Source organism: Mus caroli, unplaced genomic scaffold (assembly GCF_978045245.1).
Source record: "Mus caroli unplaced genomic scaffold, Mus_caroli_1 scaffold_3, whole genome shotgun sequence".
NCBI classification, from domain to species: domain Eukaryota; kingdom Metazoa; phylum Chordata; class Mammalia; order Rodentia; family Muridae; genus Mus; species Mus caroli.
The window spans coordinates 121,856,359-121,876,353 of NW_028227258.1; the positions used below are offsets into that span (position 1 = coordinate 121,856,359).

General features: G+C 40.6%; 1 long non-coding RNA gene across 2 annotated transcripts in view; it reads right to left on the minus strand.

Moving 5' to 3' along the window:
• LOC110292003 (uncharacterized) overlaps positions 1-19,995 on the minus strand; it is a 96,374-nt gene that overhangs the window by 24,687 nt on the left and 51,692 nt on the right. The window contains exon 3 of one of the 2 annotated variants that reach the window (XR_015046632.1): positions 7,301-7,402. The exons of the other annotated variant lie outside the window; for it this stretch is intronic. This is a non-coding gene — a long non-coding RNA (uncharacterized LOC110292003). The remainder of the gene's footprint in view (positions 1-7,300; positions 7,403-19,995) is intronic. 2 annotated transcript variants of the gene reach the window in all.

Genomic DNA, 19,995 nt, shown 5'->3' on the forward strand with positions numbered 1-19,995 from the left:
TTAGAGTCAATGAAGAGCCATCTAAACCCAGACAAAGGTCTATAGGCAACCAAGGGTTGCTGAGATTAGAAGAGACTGCTTTCCCTAAGAAAGAACTTCTTGCAATTGATTATCCAATACTAGTGGTCATTCCTGAAATCATATACATATAAGTAATATACAGGCTGATAAGATTGCATTTATGTATTAGAAATAGAAATACACACACACACACACACACACACACACACGGAAGGGGCGGAGGAAGGAAAGGGAAAGGGTAAATGATGTAATTACATTTCAATTTTAAAAATATAAAAGTATTTTGGAATAAGAGAAGGAAAAATATATGCAGTTAGCATACGGGGCTCCTGAGTTAGCCTATTATGAGAAGATAATGTCCAAACCTCTGGGAAGGAAGTGAGAATGGCAAAGAAGGAGCAGACAGAAGAAAACCAAAGTGAGTTTGAAGGAAGAATTAATGAGACCCGTTTTAGCTTGATCTTTCCTTGCAGGAATGGAAAGAGAAGTTTGTTTATACTCTGTCAGCTTGAGGGACTAGAAAAGTAATACCATTAATTTTCACATGAAAGTCAGAGATCCAGTGTGTGTTGGGGGGAATTAGAAACAGAGCCAGTAGCATTTATAAATGTTAGATTGGAATAGCATTCAAGCCCTTCCCTGGAATCATTTATTTTTATGCGAATAGTGTGCATAGTGCTTCAGTGTGGCACTCAATTCAGTTTGGGTGATCAGACAAACATGTGGAAGAGGAACTTTGGAAATTAGTTAGCTGTAAACACTGCAAGAGAGATAAGGATGGGGAGAAATGTGGGAGGCAGAGGGAGGGAGGGAGGGAGGTGTTGCAGAGTTGTAAAGGACAAATAAAGACACATATTAAGGAAACTTTCCCCACATCAGTGACATTGTCAGATCGAGATATGATCATTCCAGGGGTCATTCATGCTATTTCTTTTACTTAAGATATACTTATTTTCTCTCTCTCTCTCGTAAATCTCTCTCTCTCTCTCTCTCTCTCTCTCTCTCTCTCTCAATCTATCTATCTATCTTGTGTGTGTAGTATTCTTGACCATTGAGCCCTTGTATCTTTAGCCCTAATTCTTGGTATTTCTAAAGGCTGCACAGGTAGACTCATTATGACTCTATTTGGTTGGTAATAGCCTTCATTCCCAAGGTGGTAGGCGAGGACTGTGGTTTACCTCTGCCTCGTTCAGTCTTCCCACTTGGATTTTTATGTCTCTCCATTTTCCTTCATCTATTTGTTTGGATTCCATCTTGGGATCTGCACATAGTATCAAAAGGCAGCAATTTGATCCCACTGCTGTGTCTTTCAAAGACATTTCCAGGACTCCATCAACAGAGCTGCGAGCAGCCTTATTCAGCCTTAGGGAAATGTGATTTAGAAAAACATTTCAGTGAAATTATGCTTCAGTCATTTATTCCTGAATTTGGAATTTATATTTACACAACAAATGTCACATAGATGGGGAGAAAAGCACTCTTTGGTTTTAGGAACTATACTTATGCTTATGGACTGTCAGCACGCCATGTGTGTGTGATGGTGAGGGTGTTGAACTGTGGTGTCCGTCATGCGAACTAGTGACAAAAGTTCTGATTGCTGTATATTTTGATGGGGACTTCACACTCCAATCCCACCCACAACTACCACACACACACAGTGAGACCACTGACTCCATCTTGAAGTTTAAACACAGCGGTGCTTCTTAAGGGTTTCTAAGAGAGAAGGCGTTTAGGTGTGATTTCTCCCTGGGGGAAACACATGGTTAGGATGCCTCAGGAAAGGAAGGAGCAGTGTTGAATTGCTGCCAGCTCTTTCGTTTTAAAGTGGTTGACTTAAATATAGCACTTTCTACAGACGGAGACAAAATTTAAACATTCTTTTTTCCCCTTCCATCTCCTTTGTTTCAGTAAGGATAACATTCTTTTGTCAACACCAGTGTTTTGAAAACTCAGTGTTTATTATATTGTAGAATAAGATTTAACATGGTTATAGGCCCCCGTCCCCCTCCCCCATGTCACCATCTATCTGGTAATTCCATCTTCCCTGGGATGGGTGTTTATGACCCAAAGTAGTTGCTCTGGTTTCTATGAATCTACTTAGTTTAATTGTATGTTAAAATTTGGGAGTCACTAATTAGATTTTATTTTTCTACAGGACCAGAAAATGTTGTTTGTGTTCATGAAACAGTATCACCAGGCTGACAATTTTTCATGGGCTTGGTTTTTGCCAGTTTTGCTCTGTGTGTTTTGGGGAGCCAAAGAAGCCCTGTGTAAAGGGCAGTTGAAATCTGGAGTGAATGTGTGTTGTTGAAATGAGCAGAGCCATGCCCATGACTCAAGGCCTCAGACCCATGGAAATGGCCAAGCCTTCCCATTAAGGTCAGGTTCAGAACTGGCAAAGCTTTCCTCTAGTCCAAGTACAAATGTGGTGGGTGTGTGCATGAATGGGTGTTTACAAATTATTAATTAGTGTAGGCAAAAACTAGCAACTGCAGCTTCCTCCAACCAGATGTTTACAGCCTGAGAGTGCTCACCTCTAGAGACCTCCTACAGAGACTGCTGAAGCCCTTCTGCTGTTTTGTACATAAGAACCATCCTGGGTTTCTGAGTTGTCTAGTTGGTATGGCTTGATCAGACTGTGCACTCGTCATCTGGCTCCAGCTTTTCTGTCTGTGTGTCTGTGTGCCTGTGCACATGTAAGGTAGCCAGAGGTTGATGTTGGGTGTTGTGCTAGGTCATTTTATGCTAACGTGACACAAGCTAAAGTCATCTGAGAGGAGGGGATCTAAATTGAAAAAAAAAATTCTTCATAAGATTTGGCTACAAGCAAGCCTGTATGGCAGTTTCTTAATCAGAGATTGATGGGTTAAGGGCTCAGCCCATTGTGGGTGATGTCATCTCTGGGCAGATAGTCCTGGATTCTATAAGAAAGCAGGCTGAGCAAGCCATGAGGAGCAAGTCAGTGAGCAGCACCCTTCCATGGCCACTGCATCACCTCTAGGTTCCTGGTCTTGTTTGAGTTCCTGTGTTGACTTCCTACTTCCTCCAATGACAACAGTGATGTGGAAGTAAAAGCCGAATAAATCCTTTCTTCTCCAACATACTTTTGATCATGGTGATTTACCACAGCAATAGTCTCCCTAACTAAGATAGATATTTTCCTCAACCATTCTCTAGTTAAGTCTTACTACTTAAGATATGGTTTCTCAGTGAACATCAAGCTCATGGGTGCAGCTGGTCTGCTTATGCAGACAGCTCTAAGGCCTTTCCCTATTTACAGCCAGGAGCAGTGGTGGGCATGCTCTACCATACTCAGCTGTTTTATGTTAGCTCTGGAGATTGAACTCAAGACCTCATGCTTGCATGGCAAAGCACTTTACCCGCTGAGCTATTTCCTCCCTCAAATCTCAGTCTGTCATTCCTGTAGTTCTTCTTCAGTTTTATCATCACTTCAAGAGTTTATGAATTTCCCTTAACCCCAAAGAGTGTCCAAAGTAAAGAGAATGAGTTAGAAGGCTATGTCTGGAAGCGAGGTTCACCAGTGCAGGGTGCCTTTATCATGACTGCTGTGCAGGTCCACAATTTCTTTTTTTTTTAAATTTATTTATTTATTAGGTATTTTCCTCGTTTACATTTTCAATGCTATCCCAAAAGTCCCCCATACCCACCCCCCCAACCCCCTACCCACCCACTCCCCCTTTTTGGCCCTGGGGTTCCCCTGTACTGGGGCATATAAAGTTTGCAAGTCCAATGGGCCTCTCTTTGCAGTGATGGCCGATTAGGTCATCTTTTGATACATATGCAGCTAGAGACAAGAGCTCCAGGGTACTGGTTAGTTCATATTGTTGTTCCACCTATTGCAGTTCCCTTTAGCTCCTTGGGTACTTTCTCTAGCTCCTCCATTGGGGGCCGTGTGATCCATCCAATAGCTGACTGTGATCATCTACTTCTGTGTTGCTAGGCACAATTTTTTACCAAGCTTTAACTTTCTCAACCACCAAGGGGTAGCTTCAGTGGGTTGTTAGGAATGCCAACACCCACCTCATTGGAAGCATTGACAAGCATTAGCAAATCACAATAGCAGCAATAAATGAGGTAAATGAGACTCCTTCTACCCAGCTTTAGAGCTATCCACAGGTTACACAGGTGAGGTACCCATCCATGAAGGAATCCTTCATCCATGCAGGTCCAACTTCCATGAAAGACCCCTGTATCAGTGATCTACTGCTACATCAGAGGCCCAAAACTTTAGTGGCTTAAGACAACAATTTTTTTTTCTTTTTTTCTTTTTTTCTTTTTCTTTTTTTTTCTTTTTTAGAAACCTTCAGTGTCTGTGGTACAGAATTCAACAGTGGTTGGAATAGGCAACCTTAACCTGAGTCTCTTATGTAGTTGTAGTGAGAGACTAGGAGACCCAAGAGCCAATCTGAGACCCACTCTGTTAGGTTTTGAATTCTATGGATTCTAATAGCTTGTGGATGGGATGAGATTGGGTCTAAGTCATCCAAGTCATTACCCATGTAATCTTTTCATAAAAATTTCCAAGATCCTTGATTTGGAAGCAGCAGAGTTCTTAAATATTGACATCCCTTTGTAGGTGTTTTACGAAAGAAAATGACAAGTGGAAGCTATGCTGTTTTTCATGATCAACCATGGAGCTAGTGTCCCTTTTGGTACGATTGATGGGTTGAAGCACCTATGTGTATGCCAATCAGGTTTAAAGTTGGGGAGTATAGACTCCAGGTCTGAGTGAAGTGCGGGCTTCATACTAGAAGAGAACAAGAGCTAAGATGACTGTCATTGTTTCCTGGCACTTAGGTACCTGTCTAACATAGACCACTGGCATTAAAGTATTTGTTTAAAGTCTAATGTAGTGTCAGGCCTATGGTCCCAGATACTGTGTAAGCTGATGCAGGAGGATTTCAAGTTCAAGGTCAGGGTAGGCATCTTAGGGACACCTTGTTGCAAAAAGAAAGTAAAATAAGACTGGAATATAGCTGAGTGGTAGATCATCTGGGAAGTTTGCATGAGGTCCTAGGTACAATTCTACTACTGCCACCTCTACCCCTTAAATAATATGTTCTCAACTTCCCTGTCCTGTGCTCAATGGCTGTTGTAAGAAGTAGCACTAAGAGAAAATACTTTAAGTACTCTGCCTTTACTTCGTCCAACATGAGGTTCCATTGACAGGGGCTGAGAAACTGGCATTAATTTCCTGATTATAGAAGGATTTATTCCCCATCAGGGTTGTTAGCCATGTCAAAGCACTTCTCACTGGAAGGAAAAAGCAGGTTCTGGAGACTCACAAGATCAGGAAACTCATATGGTTCAGAGGGGTTTCTCAGAGGGGTAAAGAGTAATAATTGCTGGCCAAAAGAAGACTCTCTGGTGGAAGCAGAGTTGCCTAAGAGTCATGCAGACAGCACTGGGACACACCAGGACACGTCTGACTTTGAGTCATCTAAGCTCATGTTTATGGAAATAAACCCAGTAAGCCTGTTGGTTCACCTGGCTAGATCCAGGTAGGTTAACCTCTGTAGTCTGACACTGATGCTCTATCTCTAACAAGATGCTTGGCCACATCTTCCCAGGAAAAGTCACATGACAGTCTACATTCTCAGCACATCCTAGGTACTTTTGTCCTTACGTAAAAACCCCTTTATCACTTTTGGTATTGAGCTTCTCCTCCAACCATCACCAGGCTTTCCTGCTTAGGACCTATACACTTATGTCAGTGTATACCCGGCATGGCTTCTCACAGGAGAGCAAAGCCCAGATTTGGTTTCAGTGGTTTGTGCTGATTTTTATAAACAACATGAGAAATCGTGGAATAAAGATATACTTCTACGACAAATTTTGTAGGATTCTAAAACCTAGGCAAGCATGGTCATCTGTCGGCCTGAGGTTGTGTCTCATGTTGAACTAATTAATCAATGTCCTTTTTATTTTAAATGTTGTCACATTTATGTATAAGCCATATTGATTATTGTTTTACCTACTTTGGCTCCTGGCAGAGACAATTGATATAACTGTATTTCTTAGGTTTTAAGATTCTGCTACCATAGGTCAATGCAAGATTTATTTTGTAAATAAATTTATTCTTCTTTTATCCTTATTCTCAATTTTTACCTCTCCTTTTCTCTACAGTAGTTATTTGAGTGTGTTCACAATATAGCTTGGTTACAATTTTTGCTAAGTGTTCATTATTGACTTGCATACATGTATTCTATGTGTAAAGAAAGACTATGTTGGCAGAGATCTTATTTTGTTTCCAAGTATAAGGACTAGGCAAGTTTTCTTAGAACTGTGCTTTAAAGATATAACTCTTGTATAGAGTTCATTGGTTCAAGCTCCCTTTTGTAAGTCATTAAAAAAGAAATTTGTTTTCAGTTAGCCTCAATCTGATCCCCCTCTTGGAAACAAAAAATAAAACAAAAAAACAAACAAAAACAAAACAAAACAAAAAATGTAAGACAACGGTGTGGATCTCTTGCTATGGTTTAGATGAGAAATGTCCTTTATAGGCTCATATAGTTGAACACTTTGCCCTCAGTTAATGCTTCTACTTGGGCAGTTTAGGGAATATTTAGAACAATGAATCCCTGATAGAGGACCAAGTCACTAGAGTGATAGGATTTCAAGGTTTCTATTTTTGCCTTACTTTTGGCTTGCTCTCTTTGCTTCCTATGTGTGGCTGTAAAAGTGGTGGTTCAGTTTCCTGCTCATCCTGCCATGTCCTGCTCTGTCTCTGGAACCATAGGCTAAGTTAATAAACTCTTTTGGGCTTTTGTCACAGTATTCTATCATAGCCACATAAGTAACTAATACAGGAAGTTGTTAGAAAAAAGGTTTGTTAGAGTGTTTTCCAAGTATATTGCTATTTATTTCATATTAAAGCTAATGTGTAGGCATACTTTCTTCAGATACAATTCATAAATTACTCTTTATTTCTTCACTGGCCAGTGGTAAAAATGTATTCTCTTTTCAACGGTCTTCATTCTGTGTCCATTTTTCTTCATGTCACAGAAGGCAGCTATCCATTATTGAAAAAGATTACAACTCTTGATCATCTCTGATAAAAACAAATGCTTGTAAAGGACTCAAAATAATGGCCCTTGAATTTGGGCACCTTCTGGTATCTGAGTCTAACTTTAGGATTGATTTTAGGACATTGTAAGGAACCATCTCTATATTCTTGCCTTGTCCTCTAACGGATGATTCTGCTAACTATGTAATTAAAGCACCAGCAACTCCATGTTTATTCATCCTGACTACTTACCATCCTCTTGATACATGAACGTAGGGAGATGGAATTCATTGCTCCTTTTGGCTTTTCTCGGCATGTGTTTGCTGGCTTTGATTAGCAGACCCACAGAGCAATCTGAAATAAATTAGTACTGATGGATGGAAATCTTGGTGGTTTAAATATCATTATTAGTACACACAGAATGTCTGAAAGCCCACATTCTTCTCTTGGCTATGTCTCTTTGTTCCTCATCTTTCCAAAGTTCTGTCAAATAAAACCCTAAGTAGCTTACGATTTGCATGTGATGTAGGAATAAGAAAGACTTAAATTCTTCAGACAAAAGGATCTTTTACTGACCTGCTTAAAGTTTAGGTACTGCTGGGTGAATGGATGGACATTGGAACAGATTAGATATCTAGGTTAAAATTAGATGTACTTATTGTTCATCTTACTGTTAAATGGAAAAACATTACCTTCATATAATATTTGTAGTAAATGGACAGATAAAGTAGATTGTATTTAAATAATTTATAGATGGTACATAGGTCATCTATCAGTCAAGTGGAAATACAGTTTCTTTTGACTTCATACATGGCATCGCTCTCTTAATAATTGTTAGGAAAGGCTGAGACAATGAACATATATTTAGTGTTGTTGACACTAATCAAGTGGCGGTGCAGGTCAGACAGCACGCCCTTATCCAGTGGCTCTTCTTTTTCTCCTTTCTTTCTGTACTGTTTTCTTTGCCACTCCTCCTCCCCAATTCTCAGCTCTCCTGGATGGCACAGAATTCACAGTAGCCTTCATTAAGGTCAACATCAAGTTGGAATTAATGATGGTGGCAACACATGAGAACTTATAAACACAGGCTTGCTGGCGAATAAGGAGCTGAGGGGACAAAAGCTTTCAGGGTGTCCCCTGCTGAGCAATCACAGGAATATTGACAGGCTGGGAGGTACCTTCTCAGGAAAACACAACCTTTTGAAGAGCAGAGACATGAGAAACTGGACACAAGTCCTTTCTTCTGTGCTCAAAGACACCTTGGGTGGGATGGGTCTTTCTGCTTTTTTTTTTGTCTTAGTTCATGTGACTGGGGCTACATATTTATCTATCCTTCTCTAGGTAGCAGAGTTCAGAAGAATTTGAGAACACAAACATCCTTCTGAGAATGGAAACAGAAACAACTAGAACAGCTACTCTCAGCCTTGCTAATGCTGTGACCCCTTAATATAGTTCCTCATGTTGTGGTGACCCCAACCATAAAATTATTCTTGTTGCTACTTCATTACTGTGATCTTGCTACTGTTATCTATTATAATGTAAATATACCTATATTTACAATGGTCTTAGGTGACCCTCATGGAAAAAGTTGTTCAACTCCCAAAAGGGTAATGCCCCACAGATTGAGAACCACAAACTAGAGCATTTATACCCAACCTCTTCACTTAAGACTCAGGGAACATCACAGAAGGACATAAAGACTGCAAGGGTCAAAGGAGGAAGACAGCAGCTATGAGATAGTCTCTTCTAAAACAAAACAAAACAAAACAAGACAAGACAAGATAAGACAAGACAAGACAAGACAAGACAAATTCAAATGGGTTGGAGATTGATCTGGCAGGATTTAGAAAAGTGTAGTGGCTTGTGTTCTATGTTAATTATGTTACCCCAAAACCTGTCCTGCATGTAGTACTAAAGGAAGCCTGTCCCCAGTTGGTTTTTGACTGGTCAGTTAAGTTACTGGCGGCCAATGCCTGGGCAGGGAGACAGAGGTTCGACTTTTTGGATTCCAAAGAAGGGACTGAGGAAGGAGGAAGAGGAGATTCAGCCATGATGAGGATATAGGAGATGGATTATGCCAGAAAGGTGAGGAGGGAGAGACAGCCTAAGTGTAGGTCCAGGGGAAAAGCAGCCCCCGGAGGGCTACCCAGAAGGGTCTATGGCAGTAAAGATGAAATATAGATTTAGTAATTATTAACTCAGGAATATCAGAGGGGAGTGTGTGTTAGTCAGGTAGAGTTAGGGAGTGACCCAGCCATTGAGCTGCTTAGGGCATATTAAAAATAAGTGTGTGTGTCTTTCATTCATGAACCCAAAACAATTGGACAGATGTAGAGGAGGCACACACCTGTGGGAGAGTTTAGAGCAGATTAACAATTTTCTGCTTCAGAAAGGAATGTTAAGTGAAAAAAAATAACAAAAATGGAAGACAAATTATAGAAAAGAAATAGAAAGGAGTTTTCTACCAATTTTTTTTTTATTAAACAGAAAACCCACTGTCTTCGAACAACTTCATCCCTGGGTTTGGAGTATTTACACAGTTTTAGTTACTTGTTGATGTGATAGATTGCTAGACCAGTGAAGGGTTTATTTTAGCTCTAGGTTTGGGGGGATACAACCCTTCATGGTGAGCCAAGCATGAGGCTGCTGGACTCATTTTGTTCAGAGTCAAGATACAGAGAATGGAAAACGCAGGTGCTCATCTGGCTTCCACATGCTAATTCACTTCAGTATCCCAGTTAGAAAGCTAGTGTTGCCTACCTTGAGTGGGCCTTTCTTCTCTCCTTAGCTAAACCTCTCTGGAAGTACCCTCACAAATGCAAACCCCCATGTCTCCTGGGTGACTTCAAATCCTGTCAAGGTGGCCCTGAAGATGAACATTACACCTGGGCTTAGTGATGTATCAAAGATCCTGAGGCTATAGAGTCTGGCTTAGCTTTGTCCCAGGGAGCAAGGCTTACACGCATATCTCTGGAATGAGACCCATATGTTTTTATAACAGTCAGAATCAGGCATCCCTCACTGTTCAGTACCAGCAAATACCAAAGATAGCCTGAACTTAGTCTCCTTTCTCTCCTCCTGTCAAGACCCTCTTCCTAGCTTAATTTCTGCACATATATTAAATCCCAGCAGTGGATTGTTTTAGAAGCCCATTCTGGGATAGTACTGCTGTTGAAACATCATTCTTTTGAGGTTGTGATTTGAAGCCTCTACTCCCCACTCATGCAGGCAGCTGGGAACCTAGAGACTTGCCTCTGAAGGGAACTTGTTAGAGCTTCATAGGCAGCTCCAGTGAGGAATTTGCATGCAGCTAAAAGCAAAGCTGCACAAGACATGAGATCAAACCTGGAGTTTTATGTATCTGTTAGCAATTTCAGATCCGCATGATGGGAGAGCACGGCTGCGGGAATGTGCACTCTCTAGCAGTTCCTTTGAAAGACAGATCAATGTGGAGTTGAAGCAGGCTTTCCCCTTTGATTTTTGGTTCCCAGTTCAAGGTATTTACTTCTTCCTAAATTTAGGTCATGCAGAGACCCTTGTGAAATTCCCCAGGCAGGAGTGCAGCCAGCTGATTTTGCATAGGATCCTGTTCTCTCCTTCACAAGAAGCAGAGGAGGAAGGAATTCCATTGGGAACAGAATAGGCTTTTGTATTTTTTTTTTTTTTTTACAGGAAAGAGTTATGCAGGCAGAACTTGGTTGTCAGTAAAGATGTTTGTTTTGATTGGCAATCAGTGTGTTTAGTCTGTGAGGCAGGGATGGAGGATTGAGAGGTAAGGCCTGAAGGTGTCTTGTCTCCAAACTGGGAACATGCAGAGCAATTGGCAGATGGGTAGAAGGATGCCTTCTGCACTGTTTTAGAGTCTGTCTGGCTTTGCCTTATGCAGCTGGAACTTTTGATGAGTGTGAAGTGTGTATGTGTTTTCTGCACGTGCCTCGTGACCAGGTTGAGCTTTATAGACAGAGTTTGAGGTCAGAGTAGCAAGAGACCTAGTCCGGCTGCAGTTCTTTGAGAAGCTGTGATTGGGTTTTCCCAGCTGGAGACTGGATTGAGTTCAAATTGCGCCACAGGGCTTCCCTAGCCTTGCCCTGCTGACTTGACCTATGTCTCTACTTTCACACTCCATTCAGCTCAGCAAAGACTTTAAAAATATTTTCTCTGAAATTCAGCAGCATAATTACGAGCAAGAATTCCCAGAAACTAACTTCTAGTCTCTTACCTCTGTCTCTTCATCACTAAGGTGGGGAGAACAATGGGACTTATGGTAATATTTGTGCTCAAGGTGGTCTGAGAGAATCTCTGTTGTGAAGTTAGTACAGCTTTTGTATCTAGTTTTGAGATGCCTTCATGATAGATATATACTTACTAGCCATGTAATTAAAATAGTTATTATCAGTGCTGAGGAAGACTAACTCTAGAAGTGATTCCTAACAAGATGAAGTCTGCAAGTTATTTTAAATAAGCAAAATGGTGGGGGAGGGAATTCTGAACTTTTGTATGGTAATTCATTTTGACTATGGCCCCCTCCCCCACTGCTGTCCTGTTCAGGGTATGGGGAGTAGTAGAGGTGGCAATTTATTATTTGCATTAGATGAAAGGGTAAGGTCCCTGCAAAGAAAATGCATTGAAGCTTGGGTGGGCTTGCCTGTTTAGTTAGAAACCTACTATAATATTCAGATGAGACATTGTTTAACACAGGGCTGATGAACTGACTTAATTTGGTGTTAAAATTGTTGATGATGAGACTGTGGAGCTGTCTAACAGGGTAGGAAGGGGATCCTTGCTGTCTTCTGTAAACTAACAGACTGTGTCACTTAAGGGAAACCCAGGACAAGATGTTGGTAGATACCCAATGCAATGGGTAAGGCTGTGTACCCCACACTTGAGGTACAAAAATACAAACACCCCTCTCTGTTATTTGTGCTGTTAATAAGAGGAAACTTTTTGGATGGAATTTTTGAGGATGAACTATATTTTTGTTTTCCTCTACTTTGCTGATGTTGTAATCACATATATAGCTGCCTTTCTGAACAATTCACCAATTACCCCAGTTCCAAAGTTGAAGTCAAGTTAACAATTAAATATATAATAGTGTATTATATATATACATAATGTATTATATAACCATGGCACATATATAGTAATTAAAATGGTGTCTAACACATGAAGACTCAGTGTTTACTCATCCTACAGAGTGGAGAGTTCATTTCTAAGATCATCTGTTGCATAAATCACTTGTATTCCAGTTAGGAAACTAGGCTCAGCTCTTGGACAAACCAAATGTTAGACAGTTGTTGAGAAGAAAAACCCTGGGTTTAGAACCTACCTAAGGTCTCTGACCTACCAGCCAGCAGCACAGAAGTGACTTAAAAATGAGAGGTGGGAGCATTATTTGGTACTGTGCGATATCACAGATTTAATACTGATACCCACGGTAGACTGAGAAGAGGCGAACATGAGGGAGAAGGAGCAACTCCTGCTGATTCCTCACTGTCTACTTGACCTCTGTGTAGCCATTGCTACTAGTGATGTAATGTAGCTAGGTGTTTGGAAGTCCTGACTCAGGTCATCCAAATATTGTCTTCAGATAAGATTAAGAAAGTCACAAGTTCTCTAGTGTGCCCTTTAAAGACATTTGTTTTTCTAGAAACAAGGAAACAGATTATGCTGAGGAACAGGGCCAAGATTGTGCTATAAATTGTGACGATATGAATTAAGAGGACTGGAAGTGTTCCTGCACGTAGGAAAGGACTCTTATGGGGAATCTGTAGAGCCTCATGATCTGGGGTCAGCACATCTGAATGTCTGGGTTAGGAAATTTTATGACTTAATTTTACTTAATACCTCTGGGCCTAAAGTTAGTCTTCCTTTCTCTTCTTCTCTGTCTCTTCCTGATTTTCTGCATCTTTCCATTCTCTCTTTCCCCCTTTCACTCCATGGCCCTCATCCTCTCCTTCCCCTCTCTTTGTTAGAACAGGGAGGTGGAGGAAGATCTGAATCAAATTGGAGGAAGGGGAAAAACACAATCAAAATATATTGTATGAAAAAATAGTTTTCAACAAAAACACAACAACAACAACAACAACAACAGAAGCCTTGCCTAGAGACCAGCTTCATAGGGCACAAGTTAGGTAACATGTAGGATGATGGACAGCTTCCTTTCCCAGATATGTCCCTGATTCTTCTCGTTGGCTCTGTTTGCTGGGATCAATGAACAGCATCTTACCATGGCTTGAGTTGTGAATATTAGACCAAAATCTAATGGATCTAGCTAAGGTGTTCTGAGGGAGCTAGGAGAATGAACCATCTCCATCAAGGAACTAACCTTGAAGATGCTAGAGTAGTAGAAAAGCCTCTAATGGCTTTGTGAAGCTGTGTCATAGAGACCATGAGGATAACATGTATGTCTGAGGACCTGTGGATGACTGAGGATAACTACAGTATAAATAAAAGATGGAAGGGACCAAGTGGACATAAATACCACAATGGCCTCCAAGACTATGATAGCAAACAAGGGAGTATGTCTCTCAGAGGTCATCAACACACACTGAAGGATGGATAGGCTATAAGCAATTGCTTGATTTTATTTATATAGAAAATCTATATAACTGAAGAGATAAGTGTTGGGTCTTTTCAGAGGGCAGTCATGATAGATCTCTTTTTGTGAGCATTTCATAGCCTCAGTAATTTTGTCAGGCCTTAGGACCTCCCCTTTGGCTGGATCCCTCTTTGGGCCTGTTGTTGGACCTTCTTTTCCTCAGGCTCCTCTCCATAACCATAAATTATTATAGAAATCATTTCTCTATGAGAAAAATGTAGTTCTTCTCCTAGGTCTTGAAACTGATGCTAAGTCACATACTAATAGCAGATATGCATTACTTTCTATTGTAGCCAACCCATTCTAGGACCTTTCCCTTAGTGTGGAGCTTACAAAGTACAATAAGCTCCCTTTATTTTTTAAAAAATATTTTTTATTTTAAATTATGTGTATTCCTGTGTTTCTAAGTGGATTTTGTATTTGTAGATTCAATTATCCTCAGAGGACAGAAAAGGGTAATGGATCCTTTGGAATTGAAGTTATAGTCAGTTGCAATCCATCCAGTCCTCTGTGAGAGCAGTGCTAAGTTCTTAAGTGCTGAACAATTTCTCTAGCCCCTATAACAATTTTCCTTAACTTGGAAAACATATCCTGCCATGGGCAAGATCAAGAGCTGTTTGACTAGTTTGCTGATATTGTGTACTCTGAGTAGTATTGTAACATTTATTTCCTACCATTTAACATACATATATGTCTTATTAAAGCAACTAGAGTAATTTCTAGTTTAGACCTTTCAAATCCTGGTCAGGGATCCAAAGTGAGATTTCTTCTTGGTGTGATATTGACAATGGACTCAGGGCCTGCATAAATCACTGGACCAGTGCTTTGTAAGCTCCAAAGTTTTGAATGGGACCTAGAGAAATAGCAGAATTTAAATCAAGTTCAGAGTGTGGTGTGAAGTAGCTGTGTGAGTTGAATTATTGCCCCATGGTATCTGATGATGGAAGCAGGCAGTGGATGAGCACATCATATGCATCCTTAGCACATCTGAACAGAACTTCCATAATGCTGATTGTTCCTGAGCAAAGACATGCTGGTGTGGAAGAATTATCACTATTAAAAGCAATGAGTTGTCTGAGTTGAGGGCACCAGGTTACTAGGTGACTGTTTTGTTTTTCACCTCATCTTTATTATATCTTTTTTTTTTTTTTTTTTTTTTTTTTGGTTTTGGTTTTTACGAGACAGGGTTTCTCTGTATAGCCCTGGCTGTCCTGGAGCTCACTTTGTAGACCAGGCTGGCCTCGAACTCAGAAATCCGCCTGCCTCTGCCTCCCGAGTGCTATTATATCTTTTTTAAAAATTAAGTTTTTAAAATTTCATTTTACTTTTAATTTATTTTTTACACTCCATATTCCATCTCAGCCCCCCATCCACCCTCCGTCTGCTCCACATTCCACACTTCCTCCCCACCCCACCCTGTCTCCACGTAGATGCCCCCACCCCCACCCCACCTGATCCCTAAACTCCCTGGGGCCTCCAGTCTCTTGAGGGTTAGGTGCATCATCTCTGAATGAACACAGACCCGGAAGTCTACTGTATGTATGTTGGTGGCCTCATATCAGCTGGTGTATGCTGTCTGTTTGTTGGTCCAGTGTTTGAGAGATCTTGGGGGTCCATATTGATTGAACTGCTGGTGCTCCTACAGAATGGCCCTTCTCCTCAGCTTTTTTCAGCCTTCCCTAATTCGACAACAGGGGTCAGCTGCTTCTGTCCATTGATTGGGTGCAAATATCTACATCTGACTCTTTGAGCTGCTTTTTGGGTCTTTTCGGAGGACAGTCATGGTTGATCTCTTTTTGTGAGCATTCCATAGCCTCAGTAATAGTGTCAGGCCTTAGGACTTCCCCTTTGGCTGGATCCCTTTTTGGGCCTGTTGCTGGACCTTCTTTTCCTCAGGTTCCTCTCCATTTCCATCCCTGTAATTCATTCAGACAGGAACAATTAAGGGTCATAAATGTGACTGTGGGATGGCAACCCCATCTCTCACTTGATGTCCTGTCTTCCTGATGGAGGTGGGCTCTATAAGATCCCTTACTCTACTGTCAGGCATTTCATGTAAGGTCCCTCCTTTTGAGTCCTGGGAGTCTCTCACTTCCCAGGTCTCTGGTGCATTCTGGGGGGGGGGGGGGTGGTCCCTCTACCTCCTATTTCCTATGGTTTCCTGTTTACATTCTTCCTGCTGGCCTTCAGGGCTTCAGTCCTTTTCTCTCACCCAATACCAGATCATGTTTCCCTCTCCTCCCACTCCCCCTCCCCATCCACTTCCCCTCCCATGCATGGTGTTCTGGGTATTATCAGACCCATTTAATGGTAAGGTTGCACAAACTCAAGGATGTCTAAAGGCGTGAAGTATACAAGCCAATGGCTCACATTTCACACTATCTTCCATTGTTGTAATAACATCTACCTCTGAGCTTTCAAAGGAAGAAAAACTCTGAGTTTGATTCTTGGCTAAGCTCCAAGTCTAAGATCCACAGTCTGTTGGCACTTTGGTAGCTCCATTCTGGGAGTTCCCTGTAAGATGTTGGTGAAGGAAGATATTTCAAGAGGACAGTGTCTAAGCAGTTAATTTGGCTATTAAAATTTTGATGAAGAAGAAATGGCATAAAGTAGACATTAATTCCTGGGCAGTGACCAATGGCTTGTCTCTCTGAGTCTAGAAGGAACATGATGAAACAGGGAATATTAGAAAGTTGGATGATGACATTTAAAAGAACATATGGGATTCAGCACAAAATATGTAGTTCATTGACTATATCCCAACAGTATGGAAGGACTTACTTTGTGGAGATCAGTCAGATTTTATTCTCAGCTATGTGGGTGCTTACAAAGTGAAATAGCCAGTAATGGAAACTACACATGTCTAATAATATTGTAAAATCTTTTTTACCAACATTAGTTTACCTACTGCAAATGTTTGTGCCTGACATATTGGTAGTGAGTTATGAGCTTTTGATTTTGCACAGTATGTGCTGAACTAGAGGCTCTATTGTCTGAGTAGATATCTCTCACATTCTTAGTCACATGTGGTATATGTCTGAGAAGTTAGTCCTAATCATTGCTAATACACACACACACGCACACACACACACACACACACACACACACATACCGAGTCTATGTTAAAACAAGATTACTAACAACTGGCTGCTTAAGTCCAAGTCAAGTCAGATTGATTGCTCCATTCTATCGCTCCAGGTTTTTTTGAACAAAATATGTCAAATTGTTGTGTTAGGATTTAGTGGATTAATTTTTCTTGTCATGGATTATAGAATAACCCAGGAAGCTAAGAATTTATGGGAGACTCTATTATCTAGGTTATAGGAATGCTTAGCCACTTGCTTTTAAAATCAAAATGGTTATATTTTCCAGGTATAATAGTTGATCTCAATTGTCTCTTGGTAGGATTTTCAATCACCTAGGTGATACATTTCTGGGAATGTTCCCAGGTCTGTTTCTGGAGAGGCTTAAATGAGGTAAGGATCACCTTACACACTAATGGGGTCTTCACCTAGAGCCCCAGATTAGCTACAATAGTGAGCTGAGCACAAGTAATTGTTCCCTCTCTGCTTCTTGACTATGAATGCAATTCATCCAGGTACCTCATGCTCCTTCTACCATGATGGCAGCCAAACTGGGAATTTTAAATGATCAATGTGTAATGAATGTAACATTTAATAATTAGAACTTTTACACTCTCCCTTTCCATACCAAGCATTTGAAATATATGTATTTTATACTTATAGTGTTTCTCAGTTGGAACTTGTCTCTTTTCAAGTGCTTGATAATCATGGGTGGCTAGTGGCTACCGTATTGATAAGTCTACAGTCACAAACTTTAAAATTCATAAGAATGTCTTATTTCTGAATCAAAGGCACTGACACAGAGTTTCATACTAAATAATCTATGGAATTCTGTGAAAGCGTATTTAAGACATATTGTGAAGTCCTTTACAAATACTTTGAGACTGTGAGCAAGTGCGGCAGTAGGAACTAAGGATGAGCCAGCTATCATCATGGATTCAGTTGGGAGTAGGCATTTCTGTTTTAATTTTGCTACAAGCTTAAAAGCTTCGAAGAAGAGGAAAGATTTGCTTTCCTTTCTATCTGTGGGAGTTTTATTACAGTACTGGGGCCTATAAAACTGTGAAAAACAAACAAGTTTGTTAGCATGTGCACTGAGTAAACACATGGGAGTGCATAGTGACTAGTGACTTGATATGACGGGTTTAGATCTTTGGCTTATGTGGAAGTTTAACAGAGAGCACCAAAATGTGCACATAAGACAAAGGGAAAAGACTTTTAGCATAACAGTTGGTGTCCTGGCTTCCACATAAAATGTTTCCTATTGGCTCAAGTTTTGAGTACAGGTTTCCCAGCCTACGAGCTATGTATAAGAGTGCATGTAGAGTTTAGGGGTGGCGTCTTTCTGGTGGAAAAAGTCACTAACAGTGGCCCTCAGAAGATTTTACCTGATTTGCTTCACTTATAATTCTCTGTTGTAATAAAACACCATGGCTAAGGCAACATATGTAAAAAAGTTTACTTGGGCTTACCGTTCCAGAATAATGAGTCCATCATTGCAGTTTTGCTAAACAGTTCTATGTCAAATTAATGTAAGCTAAAGTTATCTGAAAGGAATGAGCAAATGCCTCCATAAGATCCATCTGTAGGGTATTTTCTTAGTGATTTATGGGGCAGAGGGTGAACAACCCATTGTAAATGCTGTTGATCTTGCGCTGATGGTTCTGAGTTCTATAAGAAAGCAGGCTGAGCAAGCCATGATGAGCAAGCCAGAAAGCAGCACCACCCCATGGCCTTTGTATCATGTCTTGCTTCCAGATTCCTGCCATGTTTTGAATTCCTGAACTGACTTCCTTCAATGATGGACTACAATGTGGACCCTAAGCCAAATAAATTCTTTCCTCCCTAATGTGTTTTTGATCATGGGGTTTCCTTGAGGCAATAGAAATGCCAACTAAGACATCAGGGAACCATGACAGCAAGTAACAGGCATGGTGGCAGAAGGCTCCAGTGACATACTTCCTCTAGCAAGGTTGTACTTCCTAAACTTCCCCATAAAGTGCCATACTCTGGGGACAAAGTGTTCAAGTGCTCATGAACGTGGAGACATTTATTTTTTGAACACTCTGTTTTTGATCTTTTGTTTTCTTCTTTCTGGTCTGTCATGTAAGAAATTCACTGCCACAAGATCCCACTATCATGTTCCCAGTCACTATTCCCTGCTGTAATGGACTGACATGCCTTTGCTACCAGCTTTCCCATCCAAGGTACCTCTGTCAGAAATTTTGTCACAGTGATGAGAAACAGAACTACCACAGGTGACAATTTTTGGAAAGGCAAAATTAAGAGGGAAATGAATGAAGAGAAGAGCTAGTTATAACGATGTTACATAGATTCTCCTTGAACCTTCTTTGGTTGAGGAGTCTAGAGTTTACCAGGATTAGCTTATGTGGTTTCCTCAGAGACTGAAGAGGAACACATGAACAGATTTGTTGCTTTGTTCTTAGGTAAATAACAGAGAACAGGGGCTCTTCTTGTGTCTGTGACGTTTTACATTACCTTCAGCTCAAAATAATCTGGATATCCAAGTGACATATCTCGAGGTAGCATCTTCTGCTATATCTCAGTTCCCACTGTGCAGATCTCAGAGCGGAGGCTTGTGGGAATACAGGACTATGAGAGAATCCTTTAATTGAGGAATATATCTGCTTATACAGCTGATTAAAGACTTGTTGAAAAGAATTTAGTGTCCTTACCACCGATCATCCAGCTGGTAGTTAATGGTCTCTATCATGGTTGTAATGAAACCATGGAGATTTTAAAAGAAACCTGTTTTTCTTATATATATATATATATATATATATATATTTAGTTAAAGTAACTTTATTACATTAGGATTTGCTACTATGAACCTTTAGAAGGAATAGTAGCCTTCCTCTTTTGCAGGAAGGTTAAGAAGTTTCAGTGATACTCCCTGTACCCCTAACCGCCCCCCCCCACACCTTATGATTCAAGTATTTGAGTTTGTGATTCAATGTGAAAACACTTTTTATTTCACTATTATTTCTCTGGACCTTGATGCAAACATGGACAATACTGTGTTTTAGTCTCAGTGTTTAGATTTTAAGGTCATAATTGTTGAATGGATGAACAGATTAACTTTGCATTTTATTTCAGGTTTAATTCTCTCTCTCTCTCTCTCTCTGTCGTCTTTGTTCAGTATTATGAGGGATGACAGCATATGGGGCTGGCCAGACTCACATGGATCTTACAACTTTAGCTCTACCCTCTACTCAGTAACTGTGGAGTTTTAGATCTATGTCTTT